This window comes from Peromyscus leucopus, chromosome 8a (assembly GCF_004664715.2).
Source record: "Peromyscus leucopus breed LL Stock chromosome 8a, UCI_PerLeu_2.1, whole genome shotgun sequence".
Lineage (NCBI taxonomy): Eukaryota > Metazoa > Chordata > Mammalia > Rodentia > Cricetidae > Peromyscus > Peromyscus leucopus.
In genome coordinates this window covers 42,608,942-42,632,118 of record NC_051085.1, presented here as the reverse complement: position 1 = coordinate 42,632,118, position 23,177 = coordinate 42,608,942, and the positions used below count along the sequence as shown (strand labels likewise).

At 46.7% G+C, this 23,177-nt stretch overlaps 1 protein-coding gene and 1 pseudogene across 1 annotated transcript in view; one reads left to right on the top strand and one right to left on the bottom strand.

Annotated features, from left to right (window-relative positions):
• The window catches only part of Akap12 (A-kinase anchoring protein 12), a 94,802-nt gene that overhangs the window by 44,144 nt on the left and 27,481 nt on the right, over positions 1-23,177 (bottom strand).
• LOC114707491 lies at positions 21,927-22,027 on the top strand (annotated as a pseudogene).

The window sequence follows — 23,177 nt, the reverse complement described above, 5'->3', positions numbered from 1 at the left end:
AGATGTGGGGGTGCGGGTGACTTGGGAGAGAGGGCTGGGGGTGAGAGGAGGGAGGAGGGGGGATCTGTGGGTGGTAGGTGGAGTGAGTAGAACATTTCTTAATAAAGAAAAATGAAAGGAAAAAAAAAAAAAGAAAGGCGAGCTCAGTTCACCTGTCCGAGTTAAAAACAATGCTTCGACTTTCAGAGTATAAACTATGAACTGGAGGAATACAGAGAAACGGAGGCTCCATGATGAAGAAGATGTAAGTTCTATATTCATCTTCAGCAACCGTGTAGAGTACACGATGTCCTAACACCAAAAGACGGACCCTGGTGTGTGAAGTGTGTGTACACATCCGTCCGCTCCTTCTTTTGTGCGTTCGCTATCAAGATCCCGTTGCAGAAACTACAATGAAGAACTCAGGGGAGTCTTACCACACTGAGCTTACAGACCAGCATGGAAGCCAGACTTTTCTCGTTCCTTTCTTTTTACGCTTCCTTGTAGTAGTGGGGACCCAGGGCCTTGGTATACTAGGGAAGAAATCTATCATCTCTGACCCTAAAAATATGTTTTCCCTATAAAATAGTATCTCAGTGTCTTTGGTTTTAAAAATCCACACCCACACTCTTGGATATATTGTATTCTTCCCCCTGAGCATCTCTCTTTCTACTAATGCCTATTCCTAAATCTGTTCAAATGCCTTTTAATACAGCCCAACTTTTGAGCTGGAAAGATGGATCTGTGGATAAGGGCACTTCCTGCCAAGTCTGTTCACCAAGTTTGATCTCTGGTAGACGGAGAGAACCAGCCCCCACAAGCTGCCCTTTGACCTCCCATGCCACACCACACACACATACAACACATAGGTATGTTCACCAGCACACGCAAATACATGTTAAAATTTAAAAGAAGGGCTGGGCACTAGAGAGATAGCTTAGGGTTAAGAATACCGACTGCTTTTTACAGAGGACCATGTTTGCTTCCCAGTACCCACATGGGGACTCACAACCATCTAGAACTCTAGATGCAGAGGATCTGATGCCTTCTTCTGGCCTCCAAGGGGACAAGGCACACATGGTACACATAAATACATGCAGGCAAAACACCCGCACACATAAAATAAAGTAAATCAATTTAAAAAATGGTAAGATCCAGCTCTGCTTTTTAAAACCGTTTAAAACTAAACAATAAATAAACAAATAAAGCCATGTTTCTTTGTGACTAGATACAGGTTAAGAAAAATAACTGAGCTTGATAAATAGTAAGGCGTCCTCCAGTTAGAACTGAGGTTTACATTTTAATTAGTTATGTGTCTGGGTGTTTTGCCTGCATGTATGTATGTCTGTGCAACATACACATGCAGTGCCCAAGAAGGGCAGAAGAGGACATCAGATCCTCGGGAACTGGAGATACAGGTGATTGTGAACCGCCAGGTGGGTTCTGCGAGTCAAACCTGGGTCCTCTAGAACAGCCAGTGCTCTTAACCACCGAGGCTGATCCCCATTCTTCAAAATTGATGATCAAATACGTAATTACTAAGCGGCAGCTGTACAAAGTGCCACGAAGCAGTCACATGCTGAGCAAATGACAGTGACCAGGGAATCCTAGGCCAGGCGGGGAGTGTCTAGGGCTTTAGCCAGGACGTGGGGGTAAAGCTGAGAACTAGGTTCTCCTGGCAAGGACTGTGTGAGAAGACCTGGGGACACAGAAGAGGGAGGCGAGAGGAGGCTGCGAGGCGTCACAGCTGTTGTTCCCACAGCCCAGAAAACAACTGTTCTTTTTCTTTAAAAAGAGTGCTATGGGCTGGAGAGATGGCTCAGTGGTTAAGAGCACTGGCTGCTCTTCCAGAGGACCCAGGTTCAATTCCCAGCACCCACATGGCAGCTCACAACTGTCTGTGACTCCAGTTCGAGGGGATCCAGCATCCTCACACAGACGTATATGCAGGCAAAACACCAATGCATTTAAAATAAAAATAAATTAGTTTTTTTTTTTTTTTAAAATATTGCTAAATGTGGGCCAGGGTGTGTAAAGGGTTTACCATGCAAGCTTGATAACCCAAATTGAACCTATAACTCATGGGGGAAAAAAGCACCAGCCATCAGCGGGAGTGGTTGGTTCAGTTCCAATCTAAGACCTGAGTTGGTTTGGATCCCCAGACCCTATTCAAAAAGTCAGGTGCGGTGACATGCTGTAATCCCAGAGATGGTGAGATGGGAAGTGGAGACAGCTAGATCCTTGGAGCTCATGGGCTAGCCTGGACTACTTGGTGAATAATGAAGGGCCCAGTCTCAAACAAAAGGTGAAAGGTGACTGAGAACTGGAATAGGAAGCTGTCCTCTGATCTTCACATATGTGCCGTGCACATGAGCACACGCTAAAAGAGAGAGGGAAGGGCTGGGCGGTGGTGGCGCACGCCTTTAATCCCAGCACTCGGGAGGCAGAGGCAGGCGGATCTCTGTGAGTTCGAGGCCAGCCTGGTCTACAAAGCGAGTTCCAGGAAAGGCGCAAAGCTACACAGAGAAACCCTGTCCCAAAAAGCCAAAAAGAAAGAAAGAAAGAGGGAAGGACCAGCCACAAAACCCAGCTCTCCCCTGCTGTCACTGCCCACAGGCCAAAGGCTGGCTCTGGACACACAGGTACTGATCATTCTTGAAGGTTCTGTGGCCTCCAGGTCCAGAAGACTGGAGGTGTGCTGGCCTGATTTCACCATGTTCTTCCAGATTGCCAGCAAAGTCCTTCACCCTCTTTGCTCTCCCCCTGAAATAACACCCCATACTGACACTGGAGACGGAACAGTCGGCTTCAAAATGCCCATGCTGAGTCCAGTTATTACACGCGATACTCAGATTACAGCTCCACTTCAAGGCTTCGATTACCAGAATATGAAAGATGGGAATTTTAAATGAAAGCTAAAGATAAGGGGGCGGGGGTTGGAGGAGAGAGTGCTGTCTCCATAAGGCCCATCAGCAAAAAAGCCAGCACATTGTAACTGGCTAGCACTAGAACAGGGCACAGGTTGGATTGCACTGAATTAGCAATGTGAAAGGCGGGATGGGGACGTGGGGGCAGAATCGCACGTTTAGGTGGGTTCCCTGGCAACTCGATGACTCTTAGGCTCCATCTTGATGTGTTAGGCGTGGTGGTCCAAACCTGCAACATCAGGTACTTGGGTGGGGGGGAAAGAGGCAGGAGGATTAGGGGTTCAAAACCACCCTGGGCGACATGAGACACTGCAAAAACCAAGAGTTGACATTGAAAATTAAACAAGAGATCACCTTAATAAATCCACCTTTAACACTGTAATAAACATTAGGTTAATTGTAAACTGTAAACGAAGCTAATTGTTTTCTTCTTCTTCTTCCTCCTCCTTTAACTGGCTGGTATTTGAAAGACAGTCTCACTAGGCAGGCCGCGCTGGCCTCAAACAAAAGCGATCCATCTGCCTCTGCCTGCCAAGTAAGTGCTGGGATTAACGGCATAGAGCACCGTGCCTGGCTTATCACACTTATTTATTAGCACGTGCCTTAACCTTTTCTAAAGTCGTGTGTATGCACGTATGGGTATATACACATCAGTGGGGTGCCCTCGGGTCCTACAGGCCTCTGAGCCTCTGAATCTGGAGTTACAGGTGGTTGTGAGCAGTCCTCCCTCCGTGGGTCCTGGGAGCCGAATCTGGGTCCCCTGCCAAAGCACGACATTCTCATAACCACTGAACCACCTCTCCAAATCCAGCGCTTGCCTTTTCCAACCACAGAACGGGAGCGTACACACTGGTTGCACACACCGGAGAAGCATTTCTTCTCTAAACCTTTCTATCAGTCTCCTTTAATCCGTATCTGTGACTCACAGGGCCACAGACGGCAGGATTTACACTCAGCTCATGCCAAGACAGGAAGAGATGGGCCCAGATGAGGTTCAGCGGTATCCAGAGTTCAGGGAGGAAGGTAATTTTATAATTCAAGGTTTTCAACCAAGAAAGAAGGAAATCTGTAGCCCATTTTCCTCTCTGAAGCTTCCTTACTCAGCTTTATCCACACATCTTGGGGTTAGTATTTGAGATACATTTATTTCTTTTGAGACAAAAATTGGGATAGAAAGACACAGCCCTCACCCCATAAGCACAATGAGTACCAGAAACCCAATCTTCCCACTGGATTTGTGCTTCAAAAAGCAAAGACGCCTCCTCTGACCGAATCAAAACCCTAAGTGTTTTCAAGCTCATATCCTCTGGGGGGGTCAGCCAGAGTTTATCCCAGTAAAGTATTACCACATTACAACAGAGCAGCATTGAAATAATTGAAACTCTCAAATGCTTCCAGCAACAGCCTCGCCTTCCTCTAGGAACATCCGAGAGCATCCAAGACGGACTGTAAGATGTCTGAGAGTAACTACCAGGCACCTCTCTCTCCTCCCTTCACCACAGAACTGTCTAGAGCTTGCCCTAAGTTCTCTGTGCAGAGTATCAAGCCCTTTAATGAATATCTTAAACAATGGACAAAAATCCATGAGATCAGGGCTGGAGAGATGGCTCAGAGGTTAAGAGCACCAACTGTGCTTCCAGAGGTCCTGAGTTCAATTCCCAGCAACCACATGGTGGCTCACAACCATCTGTAATCAGATCTGGCGCCCTCTTCTGTATACATAATAAATAAATAAATCTTAAAAAAAAAAAAAATCCATGAGATCCTGCCAGCTGTCAGGACAATGTAGGCAGAGGCAAGACTGCTGAGGGGAATTACCTCCACTGCAGGAGACACGTTCCCACCTTCCACTTTCCCTGCATGGCCCACACAGGTGGGAGTGGTCCAGCATCAGTCACATGCAGAGGAGGCGGCTCCAACCCCTGTAACTCACCCAACCTCCAATGGCAGAAATTATGTGTACATGTGATCAGAATTTAAAAAAACAAACAAAACAAAAACAGAAAACAGGATGATGATCTATGTGTGGTGCAGGGAGAGAAGCCCAGGCCTTGAGCATAGTAGACAATTGTTTACTGAATGGGGGAAAAAAGAAAGAAAGAAAGAAAGGAATAGGAAGGACATGGTTGCTCCTAGGTATTGTGAAGAAAGTTTATTGTAGATAAAAGGGAAAGCATAGCCAGAGGCAGAGACAGGAGAGAGTTCAGATCACTCTGAACTCTGACCCTGAGCCATGTGACGAGATGGAGGAGGAGAGGAAAAGGGAGAGAGGGGAACCAGTGCAGCAGCCAAGGGGCCAAAAGCTTAGGGGAAAAGGGGGGGGGTTTACCAAAATGGCTGGGGAAGAGCCCTTAGGGGAAGGGAGGCCAGGCCCTGGGCTGGAGAAATTTATGGTAGGGAGCTGGGTATGCCAGCCAGAAGGACCCTGGAACACGTCAGGACTGAGGGATGCTGGGAGAACCCGGTGGCCAGGTCTGCTTTGATGGGTTCAACAGGGACCTCTCAGCCTTTTGTCCTGGCTTTGAGACAGGACACTTACCACGGAGCCCCAGCTCTCCTCATGGTTCATAACCCTGTGCAGATTATGTAAGCCGTTAGAGCTGAGTGTGAAGTTCTGTTCCCCTCACCGTCTCGTGGGTCATTAGCATATTAATGCCCTCAGTCCAGCCAGTCATGAAAATACTGACCAAGGCTGAGATACAGCTCAGAGCATCTACCTAGCACCGGACACTCCCGTGTTTGATCACCAGCAACACACACACACACACACACACACACACACACACACATACACACCTAGAATATCGTCAAGTCAACTGTAACATCTTCGCCATGTCATCTGTTCTCAATAACTGGGGTCCAGTGACAATGACTTTGTCCCAAGTGCAAGTTCACAGTTTTCCTTCCTTCTGAAGGAAGGGAGCAAGGGAGATGATGGAGGAGAAGAGCTGCCTGAAGTTTTACTTCTATTGTTTTTGTTGTTGGGGCGGGGGAGGGGGAAAGCATGTTAGTTATTTTTCTGTGGCTGTGATGAAATATCCTAACAACTTGAGGAAGAGAGGGTTTATTTTGCCATATGGTTCCAGAAAGGATAAAAAAGTCCATCATGGTATCAAACGGCAGCCATGGTGACAGAAGCCTGAAGCTAAGGGATAAAAAGATCTTTTACCTCAAGCATTAAACAGAGAAAGATCACTGAAGTCGGTGAGGCTAGCTACTCTGTTAGCATTGTACTTCTTCCAGCAAGGCCACGCCCCCTAAACCTACCCAACCAGAGCGAACAACTGAGGACCAGGCATCCAGACACCTGAGCCTATGGGAGACATTTCTCATTCAAACCACCACAGGGGATTTTCAGTCACAGACAGCCTGGGGCAGAGCAGCTAGAAGTAAGTTCTGAGGTCAGGTTCACATTCCCCCAGGCTCCGAAATCTCACCTCAGTTCATTTTCCCAATTATAAATTGAGACCTAGTACAGCCTTGTTTCTAGACTGTCTGGAATTCAGATGAATGGTATCTGGGACAGTCTCTAAGTCAGAAAAGCACACTGGAGACATTTTACAAGTCCTGGTCCATTTGTTCAAATGAAGACATATGCTCTTATATCACACTGAGATCATCTTTTCTAAATTGTCCTCTGGTATCCAGGATAATAAAATAGTATTAGCAGGGCTGGAGAGATGGCTCAGAGGTTAAGAGCACTCGCTGCTTTTACAGAGGTCCTGAGTTCAATTCCCAGCAACCACATGGTGGCTCACAACTATCTGTAATGAGATCTGGTGCTCTCCTCTTGCCTTCAGGCTGAACACTCACTGTATACATAATAAATAAATAAATCTTTAAAAAACAAACAACAACAACAAAAATAGTATTAGCAAAATGAAGCCTGCCTCTCTCCTAATAATGTTATTGTCAATTTTCTGCCACAGCGATGAGAAAACTAGTGTCTTTGGATTTTCCAGAATTAGAAGAAGTTTTCTTGAGTGAAATTTGTTCCAACATTTGGTTACAGACAAGGGAATCTGTAAAGCTACCTGGCCATGGTTAGCACAGGCCTCTAATGCTAGTATTGGGAAGGCAGAGGCAGGAGAATTACATGTTTGAGACCAATCTGGGCTATTACAGCAAGAATCTCTTTTAAAAATGACTTTGGGGCTGAAAGGATGGCCCAGTGGTTAAGTTGCTCCTGCAGAAGACTGGGTTCGATTCCCAACACCCACATGGCAGCTCACAACCATCCATACAGAACTCCAGTTCTAGTGGATTCGACACCGCCCTATCTCTGTAGGCATCAGGCATACACATGATTTACATACATATGTGCAAGCAAAACACTCACACAAATAAAATAAATGAATCGAAAAACCTTTATAGTTCATAACACTTCAATACAGGGGACTGGAAAGATGGCTCAGGGGTTAAGAGCTCTTCCAGGGGACCCACGTTCTGTTCCCAGCACCTACATCAGGCACTTCCTATAACTCTGTTCCAGGGGATCTGACTTCAGGCTTCCATGGGCCCACACATGTGCGTCACACACATGTGCACCTGCACACACACACACACACACACACACACACACACACACACAATCTTTAAAAAAAAAACACTTCAATAAAGTTGATCAAATTTCAGGTTTTTCTTTTGTTTTGTAATACACCTGTATGAGTGTAGGTAACGACAGAGTGAGTGCAATGCTGAGTCTGGAGAGCAGTCTCTTATCGCTACCATCTTCATCAAACACTGTTAACGTAGATGAGGAACCTGAGTGAGGTTCGTCAAGCCCTACTACCCGAGTTTGATCTCCAGTAGCCATGTGAAAACTCCAAGCATGATGGTTCAGGCAGAACAGGTAGATTCCTTCTGCTAGCCTCACCCAACTGGTGAGCTCCCTGCCACGGAGAAAGAGAGACCCTGCCTCGAACAAGAAGGTGAGCGGCATGCCGGGGGAAGCCCACTGAGGTCATCCTTTGGCCTCCATAGCGTGTTCTCAAGTACACACGCACGCACACACACACACACACGCACGCACGCACGCACGAACACGCGCACACACGCAGTAAAATAGAGCCAGTGATGTGGCTCAGTGGCCAATAGTACTTGATAATAAGTGAGTGAGAAATAAAATTTTTTTTTAAAGATAATGAAATGGTTGAGCCCTTGGTGATGGGTACAATTTCTAGTATGAGGAACATGTATTTCTATTCTGTGAATTTGAGGAAAAATAACCTTCAGGCAATCAGAAAGAGAAGACTATGATGAGCCCTCTTAACGAGCAAGACCTTTCAAAGACAATAAACACACTGCTTATTGGGTTTCAGGAGGATTGTCGGGACAGCCGCGGAGCCAAAAGCTCTCTCCAACCGCGTGTAAGTGAGAAGAGTGCATCCCGAAGGCCATGCTGGTGACCTCTAGAGGGATCTGGGAAGTCCTTTTCTCTGGCAGCTGAGATAAAACAGACCTTTGTGAGCATAGTGACACCCCAACCCCCACAAATGCTGATGAGGCTACAAATGCCCCCCAACTCTGAGCTTTCTGTGTAATCAGGTTGTTCCTTTCACTCAGATACAGTGAATGAAACCAGGAAACAATGGGAGCCCTCCTTACCGACTGGTTTTAACTTGAAGGAGTCAGAAGACAGGATACTTACAACACCATCACCGCACGCAAACATTCTGGCCCCACTGTCCACACCCCAGCCGTGCTTCTCCATTTCAGAGCTTCCGCTTCTGAGATCTATCTCACTTAGAACCAGTGGTGTTGTCCATCATCACCCAAATGACCACCGGATACAAGTGAATGCAAATCACCACTTAGCTATTTGAATACTTGATTGCCTTAGGGAAAACACACGTGCAGCCGTCAAGTGAATCTCAGTATGAAAATTCTGATTTTCCAGGCACTGCCGAGATGACTCAACATTTTACACTGCATGTGCTCTTGTCTCTAGTCTCAGCCCCTGGGATGGGTGGTTCACAATCACCTAGAACTCCAGCTTCGAGGGATCTGCTCTCCTCTGTCACCCACACACACACACACACACACACACACACACACACACACACAATTTAAAATAAAATAAATCCTTTTTGTTTTGTTTTTTTGAGATAGGGTTTCTCTATGTAACAGCTCTGGCTGTCCTGGAACTTGCTTTGTAGACCAGGCTGGCCTCGAACTCACAGAGATCTGCCTATCTCTGTCTCCTGAGTGCTGGGATTGAAGGTATGCACCACCACTGCCCACCTGAAATAAATCTTTTTTAAAACATGAAAATTCTCATTTTCATAGCAGACTACTTCTCTGTTGCTATGGACAATGTCATGTTTCCTGTCTGAGGAAAGATCTAGGATGGTACCCGCACGGAACACAAGCTGAGGTCCCGTCAGTGCCGCTCGATGGTGCCCTTGGCCACTGCCTGTGAATCCTCAGCCTTCCTTTTCTTATAATAATTTTCGTTAAATTTTCTTAACGTGATTTCAGGAGGAAGATCTCAACTGTGTCTTCATCGTGAGAGTAAGTACGACAAGGTGGCCACGGAAGCGACCAGTTTGCTCTTTGCATGCACAATCCGTTTTCCAGTCAACCAAACATTTCAAATATTCAGACTGTTGAACAGCCTAGAAAGTAATTAACATAATATCGCTTGTGTAAACAAACCCCACGGTGAACTCACTTAATTAGGAGCATTGTCTGCAAATTAGACCTCTTAAAAAAAACCAGCCTTTTTCAAACTGGGATCTGGAATCGTCGCACAGCGGGTGCATCAGCACCAGTCTGGAAGGCGCTGAGCTCCGCTCGGTTGGAAAACCCGAGCTTGTCAGGGAATTGGGCTTGTTTACTTAAATTTAAAAGGGCCCTTAATGTGCATTCTGGGCCTCGATGGAGAAAAATCACTGTAGCATTTTCTAAAATGATCTGCCCAAAGAACCCCTGGGAGTCACAGCTAGTCACATCATCCATAACTAAGACGCCACGGACACATGCAGGTGCGTGTTAGCTCACAGTTCGGTCAAGTACCCCCCAAAACCCCCCACTTTAAATAATGGAAGTGTTTTTAAAAAATATTAAAACCTCTGGGTTCTCTGGGAAAGTATGCAAAAGAAAACACGGAGTTCTAAATCTGGTTAGGTAGGAGATCAACCATACTGATTTCAGACAAAGGGAATTTATAAGATCTCTGCTTGAGACAAGGGAAATAAAACCATCTACCAGCAAGAGCAACCCCACTGTGGAGACAGTTACTGAATTCCTTATGTAGAGTGTCTCCCTTGTAATGTCTGGGAACACCCACGACTTCAGGTCAGTACTGGACAGACGCTCAGTGAACACAACTGTAGGCGTGTGAACCTAGAAGTCACATCCCTGATGTCATTCGCATCCTTCTCTGTGTGGACACTACACAGGCGCTGCAGCACATCACACCAGGGGGAATCCTTGGTCCCCTGACCCCACCCCCAGGCAGTGTGTGACCTCTCAAGGAATGGTGTCATCACACTCCTAGTTAAGAACCACTACCAAGCCGGACAATGGTGGTGCACGCCTGTAATCCCACCCAGCGTTTGAGAGGCAGAGGCGGGAGGATCTCTGTGAGTTCAAGGCCAGCCTGGTCTACAATTCGAGTTCCAGGACAGGCAGAAACCCTGTCTAAAAACAAAGCACAACATGAACCACTACCTACAACCACAAAGAACCAAAAGAAGCTAGCAGGGTTGCACACACCTATTAATATTGGCACTCGGGAGGCTGAAGACAGGAGTTCAAGGTCAGCTCAGGCTACATAAAGAGAACCTTAGAAACAAAGTAGGGCCAGGTGGTGGCAGCGGTGGCAGCGGCGGTGGCAGCGCGCACCTTTAATCCCAGCACTCGGAAGGCAGAGGCAGGTGGATCTTTGTGAGTTCTAGGCCAGCTTGGTCTACAGAGCAAGATCCAGGAAAGGCTCCAAAGCTACACAGAGAAACCCTGTCTCGAAAAAACCAAAAAAAAAAAAACAAAAACAAAAACCTGGAGAGATGGCTCAGTGTTCCAGAGGACCCAGGTTCAATTCCCAGCATGCATATGGCAGCTTGCAACTGTCTGTAACTCTAGTTCAACGGGATCCGACATTCTCACACACAGGGGAGGCACCGATGCACATAAAATAAAAATAAATCTTAGAAAATCAATAAATTAAGAAAAAAAAAAAAAGTGGGTCAGCAAGATTGCTCATCGGGTGAGTGCCCTGCCTATGCAGTCCTGGTGACCTGAGTTGGATGTCCGGAACTCACATTGGAGGTGGAAGGGGATAACCAGCTTGCACACACACACACACACACACACACACACACACACACACACACAAGCCCAAGGACTGAGTGAATAGGTGTGCTTTTCTCTCTCAATTTGCCAAAAACCAAGAAAGCACAATCCCTACCTACTGCCGATCCGTGGGTGTTTAACCCTGTTGCTGGGACAAAATACCTGAGGCCAATTAACCAAAAAGGAGAGAGGGGTCTTGTGTGTGTGTGTGTGTGTGTGTGTGTGTGTGTGTGTGTGTGTGTGAGTGTGGTGGGGGTAGGTTATGATTTCACACTTTTCAGAGCCTTGTAGCTCAGCCTCATCGCCTTGGGCCTGTGGTGGTGCAGTATGTCTTGGTGAAAACTGGAGCAGAGAATGCCACTTTACCACACTGGGCATGTGTGTGTGGGCGGGGGGGGGGGGGGGGCCTGTAAACAAAGAGAGGGGAGTGTCCAGGAGTCTGTGTCCCTTTTAACCCACAAGAAGCTAGCTTCCTCCCCCCTGCCCCCACATCCTAAGGGTTCTATTTCTACCACTCCCAGCAGGTGTCTCAGCCTGGTGAGCAAGCTGTCAGGGTTTGTGGAACGCGTCCACCAGGCTGATACTGCGCTGCTAGTTCAGCTTCCTGCCCGTTAAAGAAGCAGAAGACGGAAAAATCCTGAGTGCGATAAGGAATAGCAGGGCGGTCTCAGACACAGCAGACAGAAAACCCGTGAAGAAAGGCTTTTACTGGGTGTGAGGAAACTTGTGAGAGAACACACACACACACACACACACACACACACACACACACACACACACACACGGAGGGAGGGAGGGAGGAGGGAGGGAGGAGGGAGGGAGGGAGGGAGGGAGGGACTCTCAAAGCAGAACAGGCACAGCCACAGCCACAGCGAGCCGAGTCATGTCTGTCCTTGAGGCTGTGGGACTTAAGGGCCTTTGAGGGGGTCTTCCTAGTTTAGGCTTGGTCAGGCCGAGCAGGCAGAGGAGCTGATAGGCCCACAACTTAGGTTTAAAAGAGAAAAGGGCTGCCAGGTCTTTGTTACAGGCTGCCAGGCTTCTGTCTCAGGTTAGGAGACTGAGGAAGAGGCCCGAAGTTGGCCACCTGCATTACCTGGTTGCAGTTCCTCTTCCCGTCCTTCTGGCCATCAGGGGTCTAACTCCTTGCCTCTGGGTGCAGGCTGATTCTCTGAAAGCTTGCTATCTGAGTGAACCGTGGTTGAAACAGGTGTCCACTTGGGGTAGGCGAGACTAAGCAGCCCAACAGTCTAAGAAATTCTTGTGTGAAGGGCAATGAACCAGCCCACCGGCCTCATTATTTGCTCTCATAAGTTTCAAGGCAATGTTAAAGCTCCACAAGGAACAGAGAAGACAAGAGAGAGGAATGTCAAGGAGTCTCCTGTCCCTGACACCTCTTTGTTTGGAGCTGACTTTGAGTTCTGGGTCTCATGCAATCAGAGAGGACCCACTGCGGATCTTGGGGTAGTTTGAATTAAGAACGGCCTCCAAGGGCTCATATATTTGAATGCTTGGTCCCTGGTTGGTTGAACTGTTTGGGGAGGATTAGAGGTGTGGCCTTGTTGGAGGAGGTGGGTTTCTGGGGGTGGGTTTTTGAAGGTTTTAAAAGCTTACACCAGGCCCAGCTCTCTTTCTGCCTGCTGCCTGTGGATTAGTATGTGTATTCTTTTTGTTTGTTTGTTTGTTTTTTGTTAAATTTGAGACAGGGTTTCTCTGTGTGGCTTTGGAGCCTGTCCTGGAATTTGCTTTGTAGACCAGGCTGGCTTTGACCTCACAGAGATCCATCTGCCTCTGCCCCCTGAGTGCTGGGATTAAAGTCATGTGCCACCACCTGCCACCACCACCCGCTAGCATGTAAATTCTTAGCCACTGCTCTAGAGTCCTGCCTGACTGCTGCCATGCTGCCCACCATCATGGTCATGGACTCACTCTCTAAAACTGTAAGCAATCTCCCAGTTAAATGCTTTCTGTTACAGGTTGCCATGGTCACAGCATCTCTTCACAGCAATAGAACAGAGCTTTATGGACCACTGTTATGTCCTCCACTGTGAATGCCATGGGTAAAGTTCTCAGAGGCTGAACATACATACAGGTTGTCCGGGACAAATCAGGGGACATCTTCCACCCTAAACACAAAGGTAGGGAGTGACAAAGTGACAAATGGAAATGATGGCCTTGAGCCGTCCACCCGTAATCCTAGCACCCAGGACGCTGAGGCAGGAGGACTGTTGAGCTCAAAGCGAGCAAACTAGATAGGGAATGAGGCCGGTATGGGTATGTGGTAGGACTCTAATCATTAGAAATAAAATAGGGACTGGCAAGGGGGCTTAGCAACTTGAGTTTGATTGACAAGATGGACGATGTGGAAGCAGAGCACCAGCTCCCAAAGGTGTCCTCTGGTTCCACAAGCATGCTGCGGCATGGGTGCCCACCCCCAAGCACACACCAAAGAAGTAAGATGCAATCATGGAATTGTCTCAACACACAAACTAGGATGCGGAGAGATTTCACACAATTCTGGTGGCATGTGTTCTGGGTTTTCTTTTTTTGAGCCTGGTACCCAGGAATTCCTAACAGGTTTTATTTGGAGCAGAGGTTAGAGCAAAGACCTAATTCTCAATTAACTGCGGCATACATGCACTTCCCATCCAAGAACATGAGTGGTGGCTTTTCCCAAAGGAATCCGCTACTTCATAGTAAAGTCATTACATCATGCCACTGCCTAGTAAATCTGATTATAAAATATGTTTTGAGGTCCACTATGTGCCATGGAAAACCTTTCATAGCTTGGCATACAGTTAGTTTCAACAAGGAAAAAAAAAAATTACAAAAAACCCACATACATCCAAAAGCCAGTGGTATCTCCAGTGAAGTTTAAATTTGAAAGTTTAAAAAAAAAAAATTGAGACAGTGTCTCGCTAAGTAGCCCAGGCCGGCTTTGAACTCACAAAGATCCAACTGTCTCTGCCTCTCAAATGCTGGCATTAAAGGTGTGCCCCATCAGCTGGCAGTCACCACTTTAATCCCAGCAGAGGCAGGCAGATCTTTATGCGTTCAAGGGCAACCTAGTTTATAGAGCTGGTCTGCAGAGTTCCGGAACAGCTAGGGCTCCACAGAGAAACCTTGTCTCAAAAAATAAAAACAACAACCACAACAAAAAAAGTATGCCCCACCACGACCAACCAAAGTATAAAAAACTTTCAATGCAGCTTCTCATCAAAGATATGTCTCTAAATACCTGTCAGTCCAGCACTTAGAAGTGTATTCAAGGCCATTGCAGTGATTCTCAACCTTCCTAATGCTGCGACCTTTTAATCCATTTCCTCGTGTTGGGGTGACCCCCAACCATAAAATTATTTCATTACTACTTCATAGCTGTAATTTTGCTACTGTTGTGAATTATAATGTAAATATGTATGTTTTTCAATGGTCTTAGGCAAACCCTGTGAAAAGGTCATTCAACCCCCCAAAGGGGTCAAGACCTACAGGTTGAGAACCAATGCTCTATGGCATGACTAAGTTTATGGCCGGCCTGGGGAGCACAAGATCCTGTGGTGGGGAGTCCTTACCACAGGCACCAGAAACTTTACCATGTGAACACAATCAAGATGCATCATATGCATTATGGAATTTTCAAAGAGTTTCTAAAAATATTCATATTTTTTAAAAGATTAAAAACATCACCGTGGAAAGATGGAGAATGTGGAAAATACATAGTGTTCCAATTTTGCATAACCCCCATCTACATCTAGAACAGAAGGCAGAGATGGCCAGGAGGAACGCACCAGGGTCTCCCATACAAAGCTCTTCACCCACTCTGTGTAAAGATTCTGTCCTTGTTACATCATCAGCTTGCGACTGTGTCCCAGCCTAAAAGTGGACGTGCACTCCCACACGCTCTCTCTCTCTCTCTGTACTTTCCCTCTGCACGGTCTCTCTGTCGTCTCTGTCTCTCTCCTTCTCTTAATAAAGCTCTAAAAGGTATCACTGGGTCCTGTCATGACTGTGACCTTTCCATGTGGTAGCCGCGGCCAGCCAGGAGCGCTGCTCTATACCCTTACACTCTACCCAAGGGTGCTTTAGTTGACAGCAGCCCAGGGCAGCAGGATCAGTCCCTTGGAGGTTCTTCAACACGTTGGTAGTTGCAATGCATAGAGAGGGGAACAGAAGTTTACTCCCAAATTAGCCCAATACAGGCAACCTGTAAGAAAATTAACATGAAAGCCACCCCACCCTAAGAAAAGTTAGTGGCTTTGAGACTTATTGGCAGATGGCTGGCTTTTTCTTCTACCCCACTTAGAATGTACTGACCACCCCTTTGTGCTTCGAATACCATCTTTGGTTGAAAAAGAAGTAACAAATGCAATTGCTTGTCTTGCTTTCTATAGCCTGCATCTAACGCAAAAGCATGGCCTGTCTAGGATAATGTGATTTAACCCAGGAGCCCACACGTGCTATCCTGTCCTCTGATGCACTGAACATTTCCAGCGCAGCCACTCACAGAATAAGAAAACAGCACATTGCTAATTCACAAAGAGCCCTGCAAGGATCGCCAAAAGCAGCCACTGCATCTGCGCTGGATCCGGGACTGCTTCTCAACTGATTAGCCATCCTGCCTTTTCTCCCCTCCGAAGCTTACTAAGAAGGAGTCCCCAGGGCCAGACCGCTCTCCTTGCAGGTAAGTCAGAAGGCACTCAGCAGGGGATGACAGAGAGAGAGAGGTGAGGTGGCCTCCAGAGCTATGTTAAAACATTCCCAGGGACTCCCAGAGAAGGTTCCTTTTGTGTGAAAAGCAGCAGCAGAGGGTCCTCCACATGATGGCATGGATTATTTAATAAAGTCATGAAATATTTAGCTCTGATGATGGACCCGAAAGATGCCATTTTGGTGAATACACCTCAATGGTTATTAGCAAAACTTAAAATGATAAATGGACACGTGCTTATGGTTGTACTCCATGGGACCAAGCGCCTGCTGTCTATCAAAATAAAAGTGGCCTGTGTCCGGTCCCGCAGCAGCCTCAGCAGAGCCAAGGTTCACTAGGCGGGAGGTGGGGGAGAGGGCTTTTAGACCAACCCACCCACCCACCCACTGGCTCTTAGAGATGCAGACCGTGGCTCCCTCAACAGCACAACTTCTGTGAACACGGTCTGCAGCTTCTCCTGATCAGGTGAACCAGAATGCAGGTGCCCCCGAAGGTTACAGAAAGGGCCTAAAAGGAGTAACTCAGGAAAGGAGAAGAGGGGAGGTCACTACTGGGTAGGGGGAGCAGGGTGGGGGAGGTTACCTACTGGGTAGGGGGAGCAGGGGTGGGGGAGGTTACCTACTGAATATGGGGAGCAGGGGTGGGGGAGGTTACCTGCTGGGTAGGGGAGACAGGCTACAAAAACAGACCCACACAAATCTAGGTTGGGAACCAGCACCGCACAGAACAGGAGGCCACAGCGACATCTGATTTGGGGTTTCGGTTAATTGTTTACATTGTGTACGTGTGTGAATTGGGTATGGAGCGCACCATGGGACACAGGTGGAAGTCAACCTCAGGAGTTGGTTCACTACCTTGGGGGCCACTGCACATGCCTGACTGAAGGCACCATTGAAGAAGCAAACAGGCTGGAGAGATGGCCCAGCGGTTAACAGTACTCGCTGCTCTTCCAGAGGACCAAGTTTGGTTCCCAGCATTCACCTTGTGGGGCTCACAACCCCACCTGTAACTCCAGCTCCCTGGGATCCAGGGCCCTCTTCTGGCTTCAATAGGTACCGGCGGCACACATATGGCATACAATCACACAAACACAAACATGTAGTTTATTTTTTTTTTTTTTTTTTGTATGCATTGGTGTTTGACCTGCATGTCTATGTGAGGGAGTCAGATCCACTGGGACTGGAGTTACAGACAGTTGTGAGCTGCCATGTGGGTGCTGGAAATTGAACCCAGATCCTCTGGAAGAGCTCTTAACCACTGAGCCATCTCTTCAGCCCCACATGTAGATTTTTTTTTAATTTTTTATTTATTATGTATACAGTGTTCTGTCTGCATGTGTCCCTGCAGGCCAGAAGAGGGCACCAGATATCATTACAGATGGTTGTGAGCCACCATGTGGTTGCTGGGAATTGAACTCAGGACCTTTGGAAGAACAGACAGTGCTCTTAACCTCTGAGCCATCTCTCCAGCCCAACACACATGTAGATTTTTTAAAAAGCGTTCTTGCTTTACTTTAAAAGAAAACATATCACCACCAGAAGATGGTCATATTGTAGATGGGAGTCGTGAGTCTTTTGTTCTGTCTGGACAAATATTGAATTATAGGAAATAACTTGCTTTAAATCCACAGCACATAAAAATTATCTTTAGAAACTAGGAAACATTTGGTTTTCCTCATCACACAGTTCATGCAATTTCCCTTTCTCACAACAGCTCATCCAAATGACAGATGAGAATACTTGGGAAATATTCTTGTTTTCCTTACATAATCTCCCATCCTTTCATTGTTTGAAAACATTTAACTTTTGTTTTGTTTTGTTTTGTTACAGGGGCCTCACTATGTAGACCAGGCTGGTCTGGAACTTAGATCCGCCTGCGTCTTCCTCCTAAGTGCTGGGATTAAACGTGTGCACCACACCTGATGAGAACAATTTTCCCTGAGACAACTGGAGAAGTTATTGCCATAAAACAAATTTAAGATGCATTTTTCTCAAGTCTTGAACTTGCCTGATGTTTTCCTAAGAAGAAGTCCTCTTTCTGTTATTCCCTATTAAGAACTCTAAGTTTGATAAGTAGCATTTTGAGAAAGACACATGAGATCAAACATAGTTCTCCATGTGTATCCCCAGGCAAGGCCCAAACGACAAACTCATTAATGGGAATCACTGCTGAGACAGATGCCTGTCCAAGTTACATTTTTTGTTGCTTTGATAAAAGACCCAGGCAAACTGGGCATGTTGGCACATACCTTTAATCCCAGCACTTGGGAGACAGAGGTAGGCGGATCTCTGTGAGTTCGAGTTCAGTCTGGTCTACAGAAAGAGTTCAAGGACAGCCAGGGCTGTTACACAGAGAAACCCTGTCTCGAAAAAAACCAAAAAGACCCTGGCAAAAAGAAACTAGGAGGAAGGGGTTTATTTCAGCTTTAAAGCCAGGTCACTGTCCACCAATGTGGGGAAGTCAGGCAGAAACTACAAATAGTGAATCATCACATCCAGTTAAGAGCAAGAGCTGACAGGCTAGTGTTTTAAACCCAACACCCTGAAGGCAGAGCAGGTGGATCTCAGCCAGGGCTACCCAGTGAGACCCCATGTCAGAGAGAGAGAGAGAGAGAGAGAGAGAGAGAGAGAGAGAGAGAGAGAGAGAGGAATGAACGTATGCATGCTCAGTGTTCAGTTTTGCTCTTTTACAGCTCAGGAACCCTGCCTAGGGAATGTTACCACTCCCAGTGGGCTGGGTCTTCTCACAAGACAATCCCCCACAGACATGCACACAGTCTCTCTTTAAGATTCCCCAGGTGAGTCTAGGCGGTGTCAACTAAAATTAACCATCACAATACCATTTGCATAATAATGAGAAAGTAGTTTTGTGGTTAGAAAGCAGTAAATCTGCTTGAAGTAGCTGGCAAGGTTGTTGGGTTTTTGTTTGTTTGTTTGTTTTGTTTTGTTTTCGAGATAGGGTTTCTCTGTGTAGCTTTGGAGCCTGTCCGGGAACTCACTTTGTAGCCCAGGCTGGCCTCAAACTCACAAAGATTCACCTGGCTCTGCCTCCCAAGTGCTGGGATTAAAGGTGTGCACCACCACAGCCAGGCCATGGCAAGGTTTTATGATGGACCATTCATCATTCCTCTGGCTTGGTTCCAATACACCCCCCCACCCTGTTGATTCCTTAACTGTGGTCTCTTTTGCTATAGTACAGATACAGTCCGAGTATGTTCTAGAGGCTTGCTACCCAGTGTAGCCCTGTTAAGTGGCTGGAACGTTGGAGAAGTAGAGTTTGAGGTAGTTAGGTCACAGGGGTCACGCCTCAGGAAGTGATTCAGATGCATTTCCTTGAGTGATTTGGTTCTCGTGGAAAACAGGCTGTTTTAGAGCAAGACCATCCTATGTACTTGACCCCATTTTGGACGTAGCTAGCTGCCTTTGCTTCTCGACCACACACACTGCAAGGTAGTTGGGGGTTCTTTGCAAAGAAGTCAGCTCTGTGATGCTCTAGCCACTGGAATTATGAATCCAGTAATCACCTTTATCACTACCCCCGGTACTTTTTAGAAAGAGAACAGGTTTACTAAGTACACTCAGGGCACTAGGTTAGGCAGTAACTGGGGTACTGCCGGGAGTTTTGTTATAGTCATAGCAAACAGACTAATATAGGACTGAAGTCTCAGGACTCTGCAACCCCAACTTTTTTCAAAAGTTCCCAATTCTTCACACCCCTGGCTATTATTAGACACACAATGTATTGCTTCGATGGGTCCCCCACAGTCACACACAGCTGAGCTACAGAGCCAAGCCATTCAGGTGGGAGTCAGGGCAGTGGGAAGCTCTTGGGAGGAACAAGAAGCAGCCCTCAAGGGAGACATTTGGGGTCCACAACCTGCTGGAGGATACAGCAGTGTGGGAAACTATTTCAGCTTTACTAGGTAACATTCAACAATAAACTCTAAAAGCCTCCAGACCAGCCTGGATGCAGTGAGATGGGGGATTGCAGGAAGCCGAGAGAGCAGACCGGAAGCTCCTGGGTAAAGAAAGAGGAACCAGGCAGGAGAGAGCCTGGGCTAAAAGGATGGCATTGAGACGCTCCATGTTCTCGACTGTCGGAGCACTAAGACCAGAGGGGAAAGGCAGCAGGCAGACTTCTAATCCTTTAGTATCAATCAGACAAAATGTGCCGGGATGGGGAGTACAGCTCCTGGGTAGAGCGTGTGTTTCCATGTGCCAGGTCCAGCAACAAACAAACACACAAAACTGTTAGCCAAGGGTAGGCTGGTTTAAATGAGAAATGCCTACCACAGGCTCATGGATTTGGCCATTTGGTGCCCAGTTGGTGGTGATGTTTGGGGAGGTTATGGGAAAGTACAGCCTTGCTAGAGGATGGGTATCACTCAGGGTGGCCTTTGAGAGCTTGCCGCCTTGCCCTGCTTCCCGCTCCCTGTTTGTTCTCTCTCTCTGCTGTTTGTGGTAGGAGATGCGATCTCTCAGCTGCCTGCTGCCGTGTCTACTCTGACATGATGGACTCTCCCTCCGGAACTGTAAGCCCAAATAAACTCTTCCATAAATTGCCTTCGGTCGCGGGGTTTTATCACAGCAACAAATGGCCTGCTTACAAGTGGGAGCAGCAAGATGGCTCAGCGGGTAAGGGTGCCTGCTGCCCAGCCTGGTGACGGCTGTTTAACCCGAACGGTAGAAGGAGAGAACTGACTCCGTGTGTATCCCATGACACAAGGGTGCTATGTGCACATGCTCAGGCACTTCCCCTAACAGCGGTCCATTTAAATACATGTACTTAAAAATATTGGTAACATAGGGGAATGAAGAGATAACTCAATTATTACATAACTCAATGCTAGTGCATATTGCTTTTTCAGAGGACCCAAGTTCAGTTCCCAGCACCCAAGACAGGCAGCTCACAATCTCCTATAACTCCAGCTCCAAGGAGAACTGACGTCTTTGGCCTCCATGGGCATCTGAATTCTTGTGCACATATCTACACATAGTCACACACATGCATATAACTTAAAAATTAGGTTTTTTTTTTTTTATTTTGGTTTTTTGAGGCAGGGTTTCTTTGTGTAGCCTTGGCTGTCCTAGAACTAGCTCTGTAGACCAGGCTGGCCTCGAACTCACAGAGCTCCACCTACCCCTGCTTCCCAGGTACTGGGATTAAAAGTGTGTTCCACCACTGCTCAGCTAAAAATAATGTTTAAATAGGAACATATAAAGCACGAGGGTTTTCTTGTTTCTTTTGAACAGGGTCTCCTATCCCTCAGGCTGGCCTTGAACTTGTTATATAGGTGAAGATAACCTTGAACTCCTGTCCTTACTTCCCAAGTGCTGGGATAATAGGTGTGCAACACCATGCCCAGCTTAAACCAGTTTACCAAGAACAAAGTGGGCCATAAATGTGACTCGCAGAATGAAATTACTGACTTACATATGGAATTCTACGCATACATTCTATGACCTAAAGAATTGCTGAAACCAAACCAATGCTAGGTCATCATCCTTCACCTGTCAAAGCAAACAGAACTCATGTGATGTCGGAGTAAATGCTGAATGCTCACTCATGCGTCAAAACAAAAAAACCAGCCCAGCTTGTTAAGACACGCTCTGCAGTAACCTTCACCCAGCCTGTGGAGGGGCACACACGAGTTCGACCACACACCCTAGGAAGTGGCCCAGTGGAGGACTCAGCCTACATCCTCACTTCTCCAGCGTAGGCCCTTTCCACTATGCGGTGAGGCCAGTAGCTTAGGCTAAGGAAACCCCAGGGGGAAGGAGCCCAGACGAAGCCACTTCCTGCAGAATGGCAAGCCGCTGCCAGTGTGCTCACTAGCAAATAACTTCACTCTCGTGTGTTTGTCAGATTGCACAGAAATATAAGAAATGAGTATTCTAGAAAGGAAAGCAAATTGAGACTCTTCCAAGCTAATGACAACCCAGAGAAATTTCATACGCTTACCAATTGATTGCCAGAATGGGCGGGAGCCGGTGATTATCTTATAAAGAAAGCGTGGCTGTTACCATATTTTTGGCAGTGTTCTACTAAAGATGGGATGGTGCAGAGATTAGCATGGCCCCCATGCAGGGATGATACCCAAATCTGCAAAGTGTTCCACATTTTTAGATATAGTCTGTGCTGAGAGAGAGACTGGAAGCTGAAGGGATTCAGCTTATTCCGCGGCCTAAACTGTTGGTTGTTTAAGGAGTCAGTCTGGAAGAAATTTACCATATGAAGACTATGCAATGACAGAGTGATCCTTCCAGGCAGGAACTAGGCCCACAGAAGCACACACCTGCAGAAGTGTAATGAGAATATTGTATGTAACTTGCATTTTGCATTTTGTATATAAAAGCTGTATTCATATTGCCTGGGGAGAGTGTTCATTTTGGCATTTGTAATAACAAAACCATGGCATTGCCCTAAATAGCAATCAGTATATATGTACACACACACACACACACACACACACACACACACACACACACACACACACAAAGGGTATTTATGTCGCTAAACAGATGGCCATTACACTTTGAGCTAGATGTTTGTGTGTAAGTGAATACGAATACTCTCTCTTTCTCTCCCTCTCTCTCTCATTCTGAGCCACAGGGAGTCCAAGATACACTAATAAGTGAAAAATGAAGGCTAAGAAATATAATAAGTAAAGATCTGGTATGTAAAATGTTGAAAATTCAAGAGCTAATATGTGTATATATTGAAAACCTCAGCCTGGCATTGAGGTACATGCCTGTAATTCTAGCACTTGGGAAATACAGACAGACAGACAGACTCTCAAGGCCAGCCTTAGCTACACAGCCAGTTTAGGGCTACTGTGGGCCGCATAAGATCCGGTCTCAGAGAGAGCTGAACTGGGTATGGTGGTACACACCTTTAACTCCGGCACTCAGGAGGCAGATCTCTGTGAATTTGAGTAGCCTGGGCTACAGAGAGGGATGCTGTCTCACAGAAAGAAAAAGAGAGGGATGAGAGAAGCAGGGAAGAGAAGGGGAAGGGAGGGACAGAGGGGAGGAAGGAGGGAGGGGGGAGGGAGGGCCAAAGGAAAAAAAATATCAAGTGGCCATGGAGACCTATATCCTGACAATGCATTATTTTGTAGTTTTTTAAAAAGGGGTCGAACACTTGCCTAACATACCTAAGGCTTCGTATATACAAAATAAAATTCATTTTTGGTTTACAATGTACTTTCACTTATTTTATTGTCTCTCTTCTGTTCCACTACCCAGAATTCACTTTCCCCTTAGGTCAGAGAA